At 42.2% G+C, this 20,497-nt stretch overlaps 1 non-coding gene and 1 pseudogene across 1 annotated transcript; one reads left to right on the top strand and one right to left on the bottom strand.

The window, feature by feature from the left end:
* Positions 1-2,044: 2,044 nt before the first annotated feature.
* LOC116472138 (small nucleolar RNA U3) lies at positions 2,045-2,260 on the bottom strand. The gene has a single exon (XR_004249034.1). It is a non-coding gene; the product is annotated as a small nucleolar RNA U3 (small nucleolar RNA).
* Positions 2,261-9,039: 6,779 nt separating this feature from the next.
* LOC116470601 (GTP-binding nuclear protein Ran-like) overlaps positions 9,040-20,497 on the top strand; it is a 15,257-nt pseudogene continuing 3,799 nt past the window's right edge.

Genomic DNA, 20,497 nt, shown 5'->3' with positions numbered 1-20,497 from the left:
GCCTCCCAAAGTGCTGGGATTACAGGCATAAGCCACTGTGCCCAGGCTCTTTTTTTCTTTTTTGAGACAGAGTCTCACTCTGTCACCCAGGCTGGAGTGCAGTGGCAAGGTCTCAGCTCACTACAGCCTCCGCCTCCCAGGCTCAGGTGATCTTCCCACCTTAGTCTCCTGACTAGCTGGGACTACAGGAGGCGTGCATCACCATGCCAGGCTAATTTTTTTATTTTTTTATAGATACAAGGTCTCATTATATTGACTAGGCTGGTCTCGAACCCCTGGGCTCAAGCAGTCCTCCCGTTTTGGCCTCCCAAAGTGCTGGGATTACAGGTGTGAGCCACTGTGCCCAGCTGTGTTTTCATTTTAACTGAGAAAAATGCGTAGTTACTGAGAGAAAGTTACAAGAACAACACAACGCAATAAGAGACCACAGAGCTTTTGTGGGCAGGCAAATGGGCTCAGTGAGCCTGGATTCCAAGCTCAGGAGGGTCTACACGGACTGGGTGGGTCTGGAGCTGCAGAGACCAGGAGACACAGAGCCTGTGCTGCGCCTTCAGTGGCCAGGAGCCCCAGGCCTGTGATTCTGATTCACTGATTCAACGCATACTGCATACCCACTTAAAAATGCAAGCACTAGGCTTGAGTACTAGGAATACATCTATAAGCCAGACAGACCAAATTCTTTCTCCCAGAAGCTCAGAACTGAGTGATGGGCAAGACAGATAATAAGCAAATAACTATTTCGACTGTCAAGTGGTAATGAGTGCAATGAAAAAGAATCAGGCAGAGCAGTGGGAAGACAAGTGTCAATAGGGTGTGGAGGGGGTGCTGTTTTTTTTTTTGTTTGTTTGTTTTGTTTTGTTTTTTTTTGAGACGGAGTCTTGCTCTGTCACCCAGGCTGGAGTGCAGTGGCGCCATGTCGGCTCACTGCAAGCTCCGCCTCCTGGGTTCACGCCATTCTCCCGCCTCAGCCTCCCGAGTAGCTCGGACTACAGGCGCCCGCCAACACGCCCAGCTAATTTTTTGTATTTTTAGTAGAGACGGGGTTTCACCGTGTTAGCCAGGATGGTCTCGATCTCCTGACCTCGTGATCCGCCCGCCTCGGCCTCCCAAAGTGCTGGGATTACAGGCTTGAGCCACCGCGCCCGGCCGGGGGGCGGGGGGGGGGGGTGCTGTTTTTAAGACTGGGTTGTCAAAGACATCCTCTCCAGTAAAGCAGTATTGCGGGCTGAGTAATATCCCCTCAAAATTCATGTCCACCCAGAACCTCAGAATGTGACCTTATTTGGAAAGAAGGTTTTTGCAGATGTAAATTAGTCAAAGATCTCAACATGATGTTATGCTGGATTCAGGTGTGCCCTAAATCCAATGCTGAGTATCCTTATAACGAGAGGAGAGGGCACAGAGAAAAGGCGGCCACATGGAGATGGAGGCAGAAATTGGAATGACGCTGCCACAAGCCAACCAGATTGGAATGCCTGGGGGCCACCAGAAGCCAGGAAGAAGCAAGGAAGTACCCTGCCCCAGAGCCTTCAGAGGGAGCATGGCCCAGTGAACATCTTGATTTTGGACTTCTTAGCTTCCTGCACTGTGAGAGATTACATTGCTGTTATTTTACATTTAAATTTTATTTTGAATTAATTTTACTTTAATTTTATTTTGTTCAATTGCCACCATACCCAGGTTGTGGTCATTTGTCGTGGCATCCCTAGGCAGCTAATACAGACAGCGCCTGAATGGAGCTGCGAGTGAGGAAAGGAGTGAGCCAGCAGAGCAGGACCAGCCGGGGCAGGGACAGAGGCAGAGGGAAGCCAGTGAGAGAAGGGTGCAGGGTGCAGGCAGCACTGAGGGAGGAGTGTGTGAGGAGAAGGATGTGGGAGAGAAGGCCAAAGTGGTTTCAGGGAACAAGATGGAGGAGACCAGAGTAAGGATTTTTTTCTAATATGTGTGTGTGTGTGTGTGTGTGTGTGTGTATGTATATATACACACCTATATTTTTTATACTTATATACTTTTTTTTTTTAATTAAAAAACACGAACAAAGAAAACCACTCAGACTGCGTTCTCTCCCTCTTACTCTCCAAGCCGGAGAGAAGAACGGTCATCAACGGCTGACGGCAGTTGCACCCGAGCAACGCCAGAAGCCGGCTTCACGCTCAGAAGAGAACGCTACATCTCCTCCTTGTGGCTTTCGGTGCTCTACACGTTCAGAGAAACTTCTCTAGTAACATACTATAGAAATGATCCCTGAAAGTATAGTCTTACTTATATACTTTTTAAAAATATTTTTTATATTTTATATACACACTTTTAAAATATGTATATTTCTCACTCTGTCACCCAGGCTGGAGTGCAGTGGCACAATCTTGACTCACTGCAACCTCTGCCTCCTAGGTTCAAGTGACTCTCGTGCCTCAGCCTCCTGAGTAGCTGGGATTACAGGTGTGCACCACCATGCCTGGCTAACTTTTGCATTTTTTTGTAGAGACGGAGTCTTGCCATGTTGCCCAGGCTGGTCTCAAACTCCTGGGCTCAAGCAATCTGCTCACCTTGGCCTCCCAAAGTGCTGGGATTATAGGTGTGAGCCTTAGTTTTATTCTTAGCAAAATGAGTAGCTATTAGAGCAAAGAGCCACTGAGAGGATCCTTCTGGCTGCCATGTGGAGAGTGGACTACAGGATGGCAAGAGTAGTTGTGAGCAATCAGGAGGAGGCTGTCTTGGGTGTACAGGGAAGAGGGGCTGCATTAGCCCTTCTTGCATTGCTATAAAGAAATGTCTGAGGCTGGTTAATTTATACAGAATAGAGGTTTCATTGGCTCACAGTTCTGCAGGCTGTACCAGCACGGCTCCAGCATCTGCTTCTGGTGAGGCCTCAGGAACCTTACAATCATGGCACAAGGCAAAGGGGAGCAGGTGCGCCACATGGCAGGAGAGGGAGCAAGAGAGTGAGGGGGCAAGTGTCACACACTTTTTTTTTTTTTTGAGAAAGGGTCTCACTCTGTTGCCCAGGCTGGAGTGCAGTGGTATGATCTCAGCTCAATGCAACCTCCACATCCTGAGTTCAAGTGATTCTTGTACCTCAGCCTCCCAAGTAGTTGGGACTACAGGCACGCACCACCACGCCCATCTAATTTTTGACATTTTTAGTAGAGATAGGTTTCACCATGTTGGCCAGGCTGGTCTTGAACTTCTGGCCTCAAGTGATCTGCCCACCTCAACCTTCCGAAGTGCTGGGATTACAAATGTGAGCCACTGCGCCCAGCCAGTGCCACACACTTTTAAACAACCAGATCTCACGTGAACTCAGACCAAGAACTCATTATCACAAGGACAGCACCAAGCTATTCTTAAGTGAGGGATCTGCCTCCTGACCCAAATATCTTCCACCAGGCCCCACCTCCAACACTGAAGATCACATTTCAACATGAGATGTGGACGGGACAAACATTGAAACCATATCAGGGGTTGATGTTTGGACCAGGGCAGTACCCATAAAGGTAGGGATGTGATTAGATTGGAGAGAGATTTTGAAGGTAGAGCTATAGGATTTGCTGATGTGGGCTGTGAGAAAAAGTGGAGCTCGAACTGACTCCAAGGTGTTGGGTCTAAGCAAGGAATCAAGTTGTCATTTACCAAAATGGGCAAGACTTGGGGTGGAGCAGGCTTGGGTAAGGGCTGCATGTGGGATGTGTCTGAGGGGAGAGGGCGGAGAAACGTAAAGCTCTGTTTGGGCCATGTTAAGATCCAAATGCCCATGATACCTCCCAAGGGAGACGTCAAATAGATAGTTGGATATATGCAAACGGAGCCCAATGGGGCAGTGGGAGTGGAGATAGACTTTGGGAATAGGGGTGGAAAGAATCAGCATATATATAGGGAGGTATTAAAGCCATGAGACTAGCTGATATTGGAGGGAGTGGATTTTGGGAAGAGTGGAGTTTGCAGATGGCACCTGGAGCCCTGTGAAGCTTAGACATGGAGGAGATGAAGATGGACTAGCAAAGAAGACAAAGAAGGAATGACTGGTGAAAAGAAAAAAGGAGGAAACCAGAAGAGTATGATGCCTGGAAGTCAGGGAAAAAATGTACTTCAAGAAGGTGGAAGCAATGACTGGCTGCTGAAAAATCAAGTCATGTGAGGTGTGAGAAATGGCCACTGGGTTTGCCAACATGGCGGTCACTTGTGAGCATGAGGAGTGAGCTTGCAGAGTGGTGTGGCAGAAGTGGGATTGGAATGGATTGAGGTAGGGACAGGAGAAAAAGAGGTGGAGACTATAAGACAACTCTTTTGAGAAGCTTTGCTATAAAAGGCAGCAAATTGAGCTATAGGGAGAAAGAGGTAGTGCCAAGGGAAGGGATTTATTTTTAGATGGGAATATTACAGCTGTTCATAGACTTATGGAAATGATCCTCTGCAGAGGGAAGATTGATGGTGTGGGAGCATGAGGGCATTGTTGCAGGAATAACATCTGTGATGAGTCCGTGGCTTTGGGACCTGGTGCCCAGGTACAAGGGCTGGCCTTAAATAGCACAGGTGGTTCTCCTGTGTAATGGGAGGGAAAGCACAATACCTGGATGTGTACACATCCGGGTTGTGTGTTTCACAGAAGGGACCTATGGAAGCCCTGTTCTGATTGCTTCAGTTTTCTCAGTGAAATAGAAGCAAGCTTATACTTCCTTAATGGGTACAGAGTTCCTGTTTGAAATAATTAAAAAGGTTTGAAAATAGATAATGGTGATGGGGAAGAAGGAGAAGAAGAAGAAGAGGAGGAGGAAGATGGTATTTATCCAAAAGGCACTGGGTTTGGAAATGTTGAAACTTGAGGAGAAGAGGGGAAGGTGATAAAAGAGGGTGTTATGGTTTGGTTGTGTCCCCACCAAACCTCATCTTGAATTGTAGCTCCCATAATTCCCATGTGTTGTAGGAGGGACCTGGAGGGAGATAATTGAATCATGGGGGGTGGTTTCCCCCATACTGTTCTCGTGGTAGTGAATAAGTCTCACAAGATCTGACGGCTTTATAAGGGGAAACCCTTTTGCTTGGCTCTCATTTCTCTCTTGTCTGCTGCCACGTAAAATGTGCTTTTCACCGTCCACCATGATTGTGAGGCCTCCTCAGCCACGTGGAACTGTGAGTCCATTAAACCTCTTTTTCTTTATACATTACCCAGTCTCAGGTATGTCTTTATCAGCAGCATGAGAACAGACTAATACAGAAGAGCAGGTGCCCAAGAAATGTCAGAGAATTGCTGAGCTGCACTAAGTGTCCACTGGAGGTCCATGGTTATGAATTTGATGCAAGATGAGTCCTCATGGCTGTGAACCTTTCTCCAGCCACATCTAACTGCCTGGGGATAAACAGACTAGACCCAACCACATTTAACCTGGCTTGGGTTTTGCCACATGAATCCATGTGCATACCAGGAGGAGAGGGTGAAAATGTTGTGGAGGATGTACTCAAGCCAATGAGTTAATAATGGGCTGTGAAATCTAAGCCAGGACAAACGAAAGTGAGGATGTGACAGAAGTGAGGGAGCATCCAACATAAGAGAGTAGTATGTTCAAAGTCCCAGTGATGTTGCATAACATGAGAACTCAAGGACTCAGAACATGAGAAGAAGGCAGCCTGAATAATAATAGGAAGAGGTAGTAGAGTGGGATGCTTGAGAGAGAGGTCTTTCCACAGGAGCAGGTAGCTGGGGTGGAGTGAAGTCCTGGATCATCAAAAACAATGATAGGAGCTGGTGATGATGTGAAGATACTGTAACTGTCATACATTGCTAGTGGAACTGGAAAATGATGCATTCACTTTGGCAAACAATTTGGTAGTTTCTCAAAATGTTAAACATAGAATTGCCATAGGACCCAGTAATTTCACTCTTAGGTATATCATATGTCATCATAAAGACTTATATGTGAATGTTCATAGCAGCCTTATTTATTTATTTATTGAGACAGAGTTTTGCTCTTGTCACCCAGGCTGGAGTGCAGTGGCACGATCTCAGCTCACTGCAAGCTCTGCCTCCCGAGTTCAAGTGATTCTCCTGCCTCAGCCTCCCAAGTAGTTGGGATTACAGGCACACACCACCATGCCTGGCTAATTTTTGTATTTTTAGTAGAAACAGGGTTTCACCATGTTGGCCAGGCTGGTCTCAAACTCCTGGCCTCAGGTGATCCACCCGCCTCAGCCTCCCAAAGTGCTGGGATTACAGGCATGAGCCACCATGCCCAGCCTCATAAGAGCCTTATTCTTTACAGTCAAAAAGTAGAAATGAGCCATATGTTTGTCAGCTGATGAATGGATAAACAAAAATGTGGTACATTCATACAATGGAATGCCCTTTAACAACAAAAATGAACAGAGTCCTGATTGCTGCAGTGTGGATGAACCTTCCAAACATTATGCTAAGTGAAAGAAGGCAGGCACAAAAGACCACATTTTGTACAATTCTATTTAGATAAAATATTCAGAAAAGGCAAATCTATACAGAGAGAAGCTAGATGAGAGACTCTTTTTCAAGTGATGAAAGTTATGGAAAATTTGTGATGGTGTTTGCAGAATTCAGTAAATACAAGAAAAATCATTTTGCACTTAAAATGGGTGAGTTTTCTAGTAAGTAAATTACATCTCAATGAAGCTGTTGCACACATATCAGAAACAGTTATTCATGAGAGCCATGGAGAGAGACAATGGGCCAGGCATTAAATATTCAAGAGATGATCCAGGGATCTGAGATGGCTGCAATGAGGGAGGGGTAGTGGGTAGCAGAGGCTGATGGTATGAGTTTCAAAGGAGCTGCAGGTTTTTGGAATGAGAGAGGCAATGGTCTGGGAGGAGATATGAAGAAAAAGGAGGATCTACATCCCACCTCTAGACCCAGTGGTTGAGGGGTACAAAGGAGAGCCTACCTCACTTTTTTTTTTTTTTTTTTTTTGAGATGGAGTTTTGCTCTCGTTGCCCAGGCTACAGTGCAATGGCACCATCTCGGCTCGCCGCAACCTCCGCCTCCTGGGTTCAAGCGATTCTCCTGCCTCAGCCTCCTGAGTAGCTGGGATTACAGGCATGCGCCACCACGCCCAGCTAATTTTGTATTTTTAGTCAAGATGGGGTTTCTCCATGTTGGTCAGGCTGGTCTTGAACTCCTGACCTCAGGTGATCTGCCTGCCTCAGCCTCCCAAATGCTGGGATTACAGGCGTGAGTCACCTCGCCCCGCTGCCTAACTCACTTTAAGAGGGTTAAAGGGAAAGCCATGCCTTCTGGGAATAAGCAGACAAGATGGAGGAGGGAATGGTATGGGCAGGAAATGAGGTGGGAAAGTGCTTATTTATGGGAAATGGCAAAGACCAACCTGGCTGAATAGAGTATCAGTAAGGGAATGATATGAGGGAAGCAGAGACATATTCTTCCAGAAGAAACTCAAACTTCAGGGACCCTCACTTGCTGGCCCCTTCCAAGCACTTGGGAGGTGACTTAGTGATTTATTCAAGTCGTCCACATGGTTTTGTAAAATTTGTAAAGGTAAGCAGAGGATTTGGGTCTCAACAAAGCTGAGCTGATGAATCTCTTCATAAGGTATTTTTTTTAAAAGCTGAGTCAAAATGGAACTTCCCTCCCATCAGAAATAAAGGCAATAGTACAGAGTATATAGTGATAGCTGGGCGTGGTGACTCACGCCTGTAATCCCAGCACTTTGGGAGGCCAAGGTGGGTGGATTGCTTGAGCCCAGGAGTTCGAGACCAGCCCAGGCAACATAGCAAAACTCTCTATCTACAAAAAATACAAAAATTAGCTGGATGTGGTGTGTGCACCTGTAGCCCCAACTACTGGGGAGGCTGAGGTGGGAGGATCGCTTGAGTCCAGGAGGAAAAAAAAAGGACTTTTCTTTTCCCTCTTTTAAAACAGGACTCAAACACAATAGAATTAATCAGGATTTGGAAGGCACAAACAAGTGGCAGTACCACCAATAGCAGCACATATTCGGCAAAGTTATTGTGAGGAGAATATTTATTATTTTCATTGTTATAGATAATTTCATTGAATAAATACATGAAAATTTATCCATTCCAATGTTGATGGACATTTGGGATGTTTCCAATTTGGAGCTATTATAAATGCTGTTGCTATGAACATTCTTTATTTGTTTTTTTTTGAGATGGGGTTTCGCTCTGTCACCCAGGCTGGAGTGCAGTGGCACGATCTCAGCTCACTGCAAGCACCACCTCCTGGGTTCATGCCATTCTCCTGCCTCAGCCTCCCGAGTAGCTGGGACTACAGGCGCCTACCACCATGCCTGGCTAATTTTTTGTATTTTTAGTAGAGACGGGGTTTCACCGTGTTAGCCAGGATGGTCTCGATCTCCTGACCTTGTGATCCGCCTGCCTCGGCCTCCCAAAGTGCTGGGATTACAGGCGTGAGCCACCGCGCCCAGCCATGCTATGAACATTCTTGTGCAGGTATTTTATGGATATAAATATTTTTGTTTGAATATACCCAGGATTAGAATTTCTCAGTCACAAAGTATGCATATGTCTAACTTTAGTAGATGTTGTCAGTTTGCCCAAACGGCTATATCAATTTAGACTCTCACCAAGAAAGTAGGAAAATTCCAGTTGTTCCACATCCTCTTCAGCACTTGATATTGTCAGTTCTTAAATTTTAGCCATGCTGGTAGAGGTGTAATAACATATCCTGATTTAAATTTGCCCCTCTCTGATAACCAGATATGATGAGTACCTTTCCATACGCTTACTGGCCATTTGAATATTCTCTTTTGTACAGTGCCTGTTTGTCTTTTACCAATGTTTCAAAATTGGAATTTGTCTTTTTTGTATTAATGTTTGGGAGTTCTTTATATATTCGGGAAACAAGATTTTTTTTAATGTATATATGGCAAACATCTTCTCCTAAGTTGTGGTTTGCCTTTTTACTCTGATAATGTTGACTTTTAATTAACCAATTTTTAAAATGATAACAATTGTGCTTCCACCATCTTTCCAGCCCAGTCATATTGGTGTGGAGATGCTTCTGGAAGCAACATGACGATGGCTGCCCAAGGAGAGCCCCGAGTCCAGTTCAAACTTGTACTGGTTAGCGATGTTGGTGCTGGAAAAACTACACCCATGAAACATCATTTGGCTGGTGAATCTGAGAAGTATACCTTGGGTGTTGAGGTTTATCTGCTTGTGTTTCACACCAACAGAGGACTTTTTAAATTTAATGTATAGGCCAGGCACAGTGGCTCATGCCTGTAATCCCAGCACTTTGGGGGGCCAAGGTGGGAGGATCACCTGAGGTCAGGAGTTCAAGACCAGCCTGGCCAACATGGTGAAACCCCGTCTCTACTAAAAATACAAAAATTAGCTGAGTGTGATGGCAGGTGCCTGTAATCCCAGTTACTCGAGAGGCCGAAGCAGGAGAATCGCTTGAACCCGGGAGGCGGAGGTTGCAGTTAGCCGAGATCATGCCATTGCACTCCAGCTTGGGCAACAAGAGCAAAACTCTGTCCCCTCCAAAAATATAAATATAAATATAAATATATACATACATACATACAACTGGCCAGGAGAAATTAAGTGGACTGAGAGATGGCTATGATATCCAGTCCCAATGTGCCATTATAATGTTTAATGTAACATCAAGAGTTACTTACAAGAATGTGCCCAACTAGCACAGAGATCTGGTATGAGTGTGTGAAAACTCGCCATCATGTTGTGTGGCAACAAAGTGGATATTAAGGATAGAAAAGTGAAGGCAAAATCTATTGCCTTCCACCAATGTTCAGTACTATGACATTTCTACCAAAAGTAACTACAACTTTGTTTTTTGGGTTTTTTGTTTTGTTTTTTACTTTTTTTTTTTTTTTTTTGAGACAGGGTCTGAGTCTGTCACCCAGGCTGGAGTGTAGTGGTGTGATCTCTGCTTACTGCAACCTCTGCCTCCTGGGTTCAAGTGATCCTCCCACCTCAGCCTCCTGAGTAGCTGGGACTACAGGTGCTCCACCACACACAGCTACTTTTTGCATTTTTTGTAGAGACAGTGTTTTACCATGTTGGCCGGCCTGGTCTCAAACTCCTAGGCTCAAGCAATCCACTTGCCTTGGCCTCCCAAAGTGCTGGAATTACAGGCATGAGCCACTGCACCTGGCCAAAAAGTTACTACAACTTTGAAAAGCCCTCCTCTGGCTTGCTAGGAAGCTCTTTGGAGACCTTAAGTTGGAGGTGGTTGCCATGCCTGCTCTTGCCCTACCACGGGCTGTCAAGGACCCAGCTGTGGCAGTACAATATGAGCCCAGATTAGAGGTTGCTCAGACAACTGCTCTCCTGGATGAGGATGATGGACGACCTGTGAGGATGAAGCTGGAGCTCAGCGTCAGAGTCTGGTTTTATAGGAAGCTGTCCTGTGATGTCAGTGGTGCAGCGTGTGTGCCACTTTCTTATCACCTGTGGGATGCCGAAGGACATGAATATGGCTTCAGAGTAAATGTGGCACTTCAGAAAATACCTTCATTGTTTGGACCTGCATCTTTCACTGTTTTGGAACACAGTTGATTTCTTCTTGAGTTTCAAATATGAGACACTACAGTCACACCACGATATTCAGTGGTGAAATTTTGTTTGTTACTATCATTCCCATTCCTTTTCGTTTAGAATCAGAAGAAAGTTGTATTTCAAATATCTAAAAAAAAATTATAATAAAATCAAAATTTTCAATATTTTCTTTTAAGTGAGTGGGTTTGTTGTTCTATTTAAGCAATCTTGGTTGGATGTGGTAGCTCACACCTGTAATCCCAGCACTTTGGGAGGCCAAGGCAGGAAGTTCACTTGGGGCCAGGAGTTTGAGACCAACCTAGGCAACATATCGAGACCCTGCCTCTATTTAAAATACAAAAGGAAAGAGAGAAATCTTTATCTACCTCAAGGCTTTGAAGATATTTCTCTAGGTTTTTATCTAGAACTTTATTGTTTATTTTTCACCTTCAAGTCCACCCTCTACCTAGAATTAATTTTGTGTATAAGGTAAGAATCAAGCTTTAATTTTTTACAATACGGATATCAGCACCACTTATTGAAAAGATTATCATTTTTCCTACTGAATTTCTTTAGCACCTTTGTCATAAATCACATAGGTTGGTTTCTAGTTTTTGTTTTTGTTTTTTTGAGACGAAGTCTCACTCTTGTCACCCAGGCTGGAGTGCAGTGGTGCCATCTCGGCTCACTGCAACCTCTGCCTCCCAGGTTCAAGCAGTTCTACTGCCTCAGTCTCCGAGTAGCTGGGATTACAGGTGCCCGCCACCACACTCGGCTAAGTTTTGTATTTTTAGTAGAAATGGAGTTTCACCATGTTGGCCAGGCTGGTCTCTATCTCCTGACCCCAGGTGATCTGCCTGATCCCAGAGTGCTGGGATTACAGGCATGAGCCACTGCACCTGGCCAGTTTCTAGATTTTGTTCCATCAGCCTATTTGTTTATCCTTGTGCCAATACTAACTGTATTAAGTTTTAATATCTGAAAGTGTAAGTCTCCAGTTTTGTTAAGGGTCTTGAAGATTGCCTTGGCTATTCCAGGTCCTTTGCATTTACATGTAAAATTTAGAATCATCTTGCCAGTTTTCACCAAAAATCCCATGGAGATTTCAATTGGAATTGCATTAAATTTATAGATCAAGTTGTTAACATCTTAATACTTGCTCTGTCACTCTAAGCATATAGCATATTCTTCCATTTATTTACATCTTCTTTAATTTCTCTCAGCAATATTTTGTAGTTTTCAATGGAGGAATCTTACCAAACTTTCATTAGGTTTATTTCCAGGAATTTGATATTTTGGTTCTATTTGTAAGTGGTGTCTTTTTTAAATTTCATTTTCTAATTGTTTGTTGCTGTTACATAAAAAATATAATTGATATTTTGTATATTGATTTTATATCCATTGAACTACCTAAATTCATGTATTAATATTAACCATTTGATTGTAGTTATGTATACTCGTAATAATGTCATCTACAAATAATGACTCTAATATATTTTTTTTTTTTTGAGATAGAGTCTCACTCTGTCGCCCAGGCTGGAGTGCAGTGGCATGATCTCAGCTCACTGCAAGCTCCACCTCCTGGGTTCACATCATTCTCCTGCCTCAGCCTCCTGAGTAGCTGGGACTATAGGCACCCGCCACCATGCCCGGCTAATTTTTTGTATTTTTAGTAGAGATGCGGTTTCACTGTGTTAGCCAGGATGGTCTCGATCTCCTGACCTCGTAATCAGTCTGCCTTGGCTTCCCAAAGTGCTGAGATTACAGGTGTGAGCCACCGTGCCTGGCTGACTCTAACTTTTTTCTTTCCGATTTTATACCTAATAATTCCTTTTCTTACCTTATTGCACTGGCTATGACCTCCAGTACAATGTTGAATAGAAGTGATTAGAGTGAACATCCCTATCTGTCTCCCAACCCCAGGGGGAATGTGCTCAATTTCACCATTAAGTGTGATGCCGGCTGAGATAGTTTTGTAAATAGCCTTCTTCAGAATAAGAAAGAAAGAAACTGAAACTGGGTATGGTGGCATACACCTGTAGTCCCAGCTACTCTGGAGGCTGGGGCAGGAGATCCCTTTAGACCAGGAGTTCGGGCTATAGTGTATAGCATGATTGCATCTAGGAGTAGCCACTGCACTCTAGTCTGAGCAACACAGCAAGATCCTATCTTGGATCTTGCTATCCAAGATAGCAAGGAAGGAAGGAAGGAAGGGGAGGGAGGAAAGAAGAGAGGGAAGGAGGGAAAGAAGGAAAGAAGGAGTTTGCTGAAAGTTGTTTCTTTTTCTTTCTTTCTTTTTTTTTTTTTTTTTTTAAGAGATGATGCCTTGCTCTGTCACCCAGGCTGGAATGCAGTGGTACCATCATAGCTCACTGTGGCCTCAAACTTCTGGGCCCAAGGATTCTCCTGCCTCAGCTTCTTGAGTAGCTAAGATTACAGGTACAAGTCACCACATTCAGTTCTTTTATTATTTTAAGTCATAAATGAACATTTAATTTTTTTTCCTACATCTCCTGAGGTAATTATATTATCTCCTTTATTCTGTTAATGTGGTAAATTACACTGATTGATTTTAATGTGTAAAGCCAACCTTGCATTCCTAGAGTAATTCCTACTTGTTCATGATATATTATCCTTTATTTATATTTTGCTGAACTTGATTGCTAGTCTCTTATTTGGAATTTTTGCATCTATGTTCATGAGAAATATTGACTTGTAATTTTGTTTTCTTGTGATTATTTTGTTAAGTTTTGGTATCAGGGTTATACTGATTGGTAGAAGAAATTGGGGCCAGGCCTGGTGGCTGATGCCTGTAATCTCAGCACTTTGGGAGGCTGAGGTGGGAGGATTGCCTGAGTCCAGGAGTTTGAGACTGGGCTGGGAAACATAGCAAAACCTTGTCTCTAGAAAAAAATTTAAAAATTTAGCTGGACATGGTGGCATGTGCCTGTAGTCCTTGCTACTAGGAAGGCTGAGGTGGGAGGATCACTTAAACCCAGCAAGTCGAGGCTGCAGTGAGCTATAATCATGCCACTGCACTCTAGTCTGGGTGATAAAGCAAGACCCTGTCTCAATTTAAAAAGGAAGGAAGGGAGGAAGGGAGGAAGGGAGGAAGGGATGGAAGGAGGGAAGGAGGGAGGAAGGGAGGAAGGAAGGAAGGAAGGAAAGAAGGAGGGAAGGATGGAGGGGGAGAGAAGGAAGGAAAGAGGGAAGGAAGGAAGGAAAGAAGGGAGGGAGGAAGAAAAAGAAATTGGAAAATATTTTCTATAAGAGAATGTGAAGATAGTATTATTTCTTCTTTAAATATATGGAAGAATTTAATAGTAAAGCCACCTGAACCAGAAGGGTTCTTTGTGGGAAGGATTTTTATTTTGCATTTAATTTCTTTAGTACATTTGGACAATTCATGTTTTCTATTTCTCCTTGTAAGTTGTATTATTAGGTACATACACATTTATAATTGCATCTTCTTAAAGAATTGACTGTTTTGTCATTATGAAATGTCCCTGTTTATCTATGGTAATATTTCTGTGTTGAAGTAACCTTAGCTGACTAATAATACAGCCACACCAGCTTCCTTATGAGTAGTATCTGCATAATATATCTTTTTAGAATTCTTTTACTTCCAACTATTGTGTATCTTATATTTAAAGTATGTTTCTTATTTTTCAAAAAAAAAAGAAACATATAGTTGAATCTTATTTTGTTTTAATCCACTCTGCCAATCTAGGTATTTTAACTGCATATTTAGTTCATTTACACTTAATGTAATTGCTGGCATAATTGAGTTTAAGTCTATTATCTTGCTGTTTGTTCTGTTTTATCCCATTTCTTCTTTGTTCCTTTGTTCCTCCTTTCCTGCCTTCTTTTAGTTTAATCAAGTGTTTTAAATCTATTTTGTCTCTCTCTTATCTCTTTAGTTATACCTATGTTTGCATTTTCTTTTAGTAGTTATTCTAGATCGCTATGTGCATGTTTAATTTATTATAATCTACAGATGTTCCTCAACTTATGATGGGGTTATGTCCTGATATGCCCATTGTAAGCCGAAAATATTGTTAAGTTGAAAATGCATTTAATCATCCCAATGAACTCATTGTAAAGAGTTGAAAAACTGTAAGTCAAACCACTGTAATCAGGGACTGTCTGTGCTTTGATTTAGTATTTCACCACATCTTATACCATGTGTAAAATGTCTAAAACCTTACAATAATGTCTTAGTCCTTTTGTGTTGCGTGAAAGAATATCTGAGGCTGGGTAATTTATAAAGAAAAAGGTTTATTTGGCTCACAGTTCTGGAGGCTCTCCAAGAAGCATGGTGCTAGCATTTGCTTCTGGTGAGCACCTCAGTCTGTTTCCACACATTGCAGAAGGTGAAGCTAGGCTATCATGTGCAGAGATCACATGGTGAGAGGAAGCAAGAGAAGAGGAGGGAGGTGCCATGCTCTTTCTAACAACCAGCTCTCACAGGAACTAATAAAACTCCCCAGTCCCAAGAGGGCGTTACTCTACTCATGAGGGATCCCCCAACCATGATCATAGTACCTCCCATTAGGCCTCATCTCCAACATTGGGGATCAAATTTCAACATGAGGTTTAGGAGAACAAACATCCAAACTATAGCAAATGATATAATTCCATGCCCCCCATTATGCTATTGTTATCATGTAATTTTACTTTTATTATGTTATAATTATCACAATTATTGTTGACTTAAACATATAGTTTAATCTTAAATAATTTGACATTTACCTTTACCAGTGCTCTTCATTTCTTCTTACAGGTCTGTGTTTCTCTTTAGATCATTTTCCTTCAGTGTGGAGAACGTCCTTTAGTATTCCTTGTAGTGTGAATCTGCTGGAAATGAATTAACATTCATTTGTGTGAAAATGTGTTTATCTTCTTCAGCTATCAAACATTTGAAGACCCTTTTGTCTCAGTATAAAATTCTGGGCTGTAATTTGTTTTTCAGTATTTCAAAGATGTTATTCCATTGTTTTTTGGTTTCCATTGTTGCTGTCAAAGAGTAAGCTGTAATTTTTCTTATTTGTTCCTGTGAATTTAATGTGCTTTTTCCCTTTAGCTGCTTATAAGGTTTTTTTTTTGGTTGTCTTAGGTTTTCAGCAGCTTGACAATACCTAGGTGTTCTCTCTCTTGCTTTCTCTCTTTTTCAAATCTGCTTGAGGGCTTCTTGAATCTGTAGGTTAACATTTGCAATCAATTTTGGAAAATTCTCAGTATCTTTTCAAATATTATTTTCTGCCTTATTCTCTCCTCATGGAACTCAAACTACAGATATGTTAGACATTTTGCACATGTCTCTCACACATTGTTCTTATTTTTTTTCTTTGTGCTTTAGTTTTCAAAATTTTTATTGACATGTTTTAGAGCAGCAGTCCCCAACCTTTTTGGCACTAGGGAATGGTTTTGTGGAAGACAATTTTTCCACAGACTGGGGACAACAGCGGGGGGTTGATGGTTTCAGAATGATACAAGCTCATTACATGATGAGGGATGAGAAAGGAATTCAATTACATATTTTTCCATATGGTTGTTCAGTTATCCCAATATCTTATTAGCAAGTCCCTTGCCCCATTTTTTCTTATTGTTTATTCTTAGTAAGATGAAAGGTGGCCTGGTGTGGTGGCTCACACCTGTAATTCCAGCACTTTGGGAGGCCGAGGTGAGTGGATCATGAGGTCAGGAGATCGAGACCATCTTGGCTAACATGGCGAAACCCTATCTCTACTAAAAATACAAAAAAAAAAAAAAATTAGCTGGGCATGGTGGTGAGCACCTGTAGTCCCAGCTACTCGGGAGGCTGAGGCAGGAGAATGGCGTGAACCTGGGAGGCGGAGCTTGCAGTGAGCAGAGATCACGCCACTGTACTCCAGCCTGGGTGACAGAGTGAGACTTTGTTTCAAAAAAAAAAAAAAGATGAAAGCTATTGATTTCTGTATATTATTTTTATATATTGATACTTTATTATCTATTTATAGAAATTTCCAATTTTTTCTGTTGAGTTTTCCAGTTATATAATTGTATCATCTGCAAATACAGTTTTACCTTTTCTTTTCCAATTCTTATGACTCTAATTGCTTTTTCTTCTGTAATTGAATTGGCTGACACCTCAAATACAATCAGTATCTATTCATGATAAACATTTCTGTTGTTGCAAACTAGAAGTAGAAAGTAACTCCTTCTTTTGACCAGAGGTTATATACCAGAAACCCAAAGGAAACATCATATTTAGTGGGGAAACCTTAGAAGCATTTCATTAGAAGGAATAAGGCAAAGATGCCAACCATTACCCCTAATGTTTAACATAGTCCTGAGGATCCTGGCCAACGCAATAAGGACACCAAATAAGAGGTATGAGCATTCAGAGAAAAAGGATATAGTGGCCAGGCGTGGTTGCACATGCCTGTAATCGCAGCACTTTAGGAGGCCAAAGAGGGCAGATCACCTGAGGTCAGCAGTTTGAGACCAGCCTGGTCAAGATGGTGAAACCCCGTCTCTACTAAAAATACAAAAATTAGCCAGGCATGTTGGTGCACACTTGTAGTCCCAGCTACTCGGGAGGCTGAGACAGGAGAATTGCTTGAACCTGGGAGGCGGAGGTTGCAGTGAGCTGAGATCACACCAGTGCACTGCAGCCTGGATGACAGACTGAGACTATCTCAAAAAAAAAAAAAGGAAAAGGGATATAGCTTTTATTTTGTGCAGTGATCTGATCATCTACATAGAAAAATCAACAAATCACAAACTACTAAAACTAATAATTTAAAAGTTCAACAAGATGCCTGGATACAAGATTAACTTTGAAAAATCTGTGGTAGTTTTCAACACCAGCAATAACCAACTAGAAAATATAATTTAAAATAAGATATTATTCCAAATATCAACAAAAATTTATATCTAAAAAAGGTAGGTATAAAATATATCTAAGAAGACATAGATATAAGAAGATATAAAAAGTAGATATAAAAATATCTAAGAAACAATTTAATATAAGACCTCTATGGAGTAAGTTTTAAAGCATAAAGACAGATGATGACCTTAATAAGAAATGGAGAGGGCCGAACATGGTGGCTCACACCTGTAATCCCAGAACTTTGGGAGGCTGAGGTGGGCAGATCACGAGGTCAGGAGTTCAAGTCCAGCCTGACCAACATGGTGAAACCCTGTCTCTACTAAAAATACAAAAATTAGCCGGGCATGGTGGCATGTGCCTGTAATCCCAGCTACTCAGGAGGCTGAGGCAGGAGAATCACTTGAACCCAGGAGGCAGAGGTTGCAGTGTGCTGAGATCGCACCACTGCACTCCAGCCTGGGTGACACAGCGAGACTCCGTCTCAAAAAAAAAAAAAAAGAAATGGAGAGATAGTACATATTTTTTTCGTAGGGATGACAATATTATAAAGATGTTAATTCTTCCTAAACTAATTTATAATTACAATGCAATCACAATCAAAACTAGTTAAATATTTTTGAGAAAGTCAGCAAACTTACTGTAAAATCTAAATGGAAGAATAAGGTCTGTGAATATTAGCCAAATTAGACTTGAGAAAAAAGAGAGAGATTCCCCTGTCAGATATTAAGACACGCCATAGGCCAGATGTGGTGGCTCACGCCTGTAATCCCAGCACTTTGGGAGGCTGAGGTGAATGGATCACCCAAGGTCAGGAGTTTGAGACCAGCCTGGGCAACATGGCAAAACCCCATCTCTACCAAAAATCACAAAAATTAACTGGGCATGGTGGGGTGCACCTGTAGTCCCAGGACACTGCGGTGGTAGGATCACTTGAGACGGGTAGACAGAGGTTGCAGTGAGCCAAGAGTGTACCACTGCACTCCAGACTGGGTGACAGAGTGAGACTCTGTTTCCAAAAAAAAAAAAAGATACACTACAAAACAATACTAATAAAATCTAATAATCTGGGTCTTACTGGTGTAAGAATTTTTAAATAGACCAGTGGACTAGAAGAGAGTTCAGGAATAGATACATTGTATATATGGAAACTTAATATAAAATAAAGGTGGCTTCATAAACCATTCAGGAAAAAATTATTTACAAATGACATTAATGAAACTGGCTTACTCTAAGGAGAAAAATAAAACTGATTTCCTACCCATGCCACATGCAAATACTATCTTTGGAAGGATTGAAACATAAATGCATAATATAAATCTATGCAGTTAATTTGCAAAGGTGACCTAAGGGTGAGTAATAACTTCTTTAAACCTCTAAGCACAAACCATAACACAAGAAAGGAAACAATTAAGTAAAAATTAAGACTTCTGTTCAATGAAGACATTGATAAATGAAATTAACAACTGACAGACTGGGAAAAGATGTTTGCAGTGTCTAAAACCAATGAGGGATTATTACTACCTAGACATACTATTTACTATTGCAAATCAATAAGAAAAAGAAAGGTACCTCAATAGAGACTTGGGCAAAGGATACCAAATGGCAATTTTAAAATAAAGAATGGCCGGTGCTGTGGCTCATGCCTGTTATGCCAGCACTTTGGGAGGCCGAGGCGGGCAGATCACTTGAGGTCAGGAGCTCGAGACCAGTCTGGCCAATATGGTGAAACCCACTCTCTACTAAAAAATACAAAAACTGGCCGGGCGCGGTAGCTCATGCCTGTAATCCCAGCACTTTGGGAGGCCAAGGCGGGCAGATCACCTGAGGTCGGGAGTTTGAGACCAGCCTGACCAACATGGAAAAACCCTGTCTCTACTAAAAATACAAAATTAGCCAGGCTTGGCGGCACATGCCTGTAATCCCAGCTACTCGGGAGGCTGAGGCAGCAGAATCGCTTGAACTCAGGAAGCTGGAGGTTGTGGTAAGCCAAGATCACGCCACTGCACTCCAGTCTGGGCAACAAGAGCAAAACTCCATCTCAAAAAAAAAAAAAAAAAAAGTACAAAAATTAGCCAGGCATGGTGGTGGGCACCTGTAATCTCAGCTATTCAGGAGGCTGAGGCAGGAGAATCATTTGAACCTGGGAGGCAGAGGTTGCAGTGAGCTGAGATTGCACCATTGCACTCCAGTCTGGATGACAGAGCAAGACTCCGTCTCCAAATAAAATAAAAATAAAATAAAGAAACTTAAATGCCTATGAGGAGATAAGCCAGCATGTTAGTAATCAGACAAATGATAAATAAAATGAATTATCATTGTATACCTATCAGACTGGCAAAGTTCAAAAAGTGAAATAACATCCATTATTGGTGGTTGGATGTGACTGCAGAGATCCTCATGCATTGCTAATGTGAGTGTAAATGGGTACACTATTTTGGAGAGCCATTTAGTCACATTACACATTGTATATGCATAGATGAATACCTAGAAATTCTGTTACTGCCTGTGTATGCAAAAGAAATTCTCGGCCAGGTGCGGTGGCTCATGCCTGTAATCCCAGCGCTTTGGGAGGCCAAGATGGGTGAATTACCTGAGGTCAGGAGTTCGAGCCTGACCAATATAGAGAAACCCCGTCTCTACTAAAAATACAAAATTAGCTGGGTGCAGTGGCACACGCCTGTAATCCCAGCTACTCTGGAGGCTGAAGCAGGATAATCGCTTGAACCCAGGAGGCGAAGGTTGCAGTGAGCCAAGATTGGCCATTGCACCTTGCACTCCAGCCTGGGCAACAAGAGTGAAACTCTGTCAAAAGAAAGAAAGAAAGAAAGAAGAAAGAAAGATGAAAGAAAGAAAGAAAGAAAGAAAGAAAGAAAGAAAGAAAGAAAGAAAGAAAGAAAGAAAGAAAGAAAGAAAAAAGAAAGAAAGAAGAAAGAAAGGATAGAAAGAAAAAGAAAGAGAGAGAAAGAAAGAAAGAAAGAAAAGAAAGAGAGAGAGAGAAAGAAAGAAAGAGAGAGAGAAAGAAAATTCTCATATAGGTCCTTAAGAGGACAGGTATAAGGACGTCCATTACTGTAGGCATGGACAAATAAAATGTGGTTG

Source organism: Hylobates moloch, unplaced genomic scaffold (assembly GCF_009828535.3).
Source record: "Hylobates moloch isolate HMO894 unplaced genomic scaffold, HMol_V3 SCAFFOLD_6, whole genome shotgun sequence".
Classification (NCBI taxonomy): domain Eukaryota; kingdom Metazoa; phylum Chordata; class Mammalia; order Primates; family Hylobatidae; genus Hylobates; species Hylobates moloch.
Note: the sequence above shows the minus strand (reverse complement) of the source record. Positions and strands in the feature narration are given on the sequence as shown.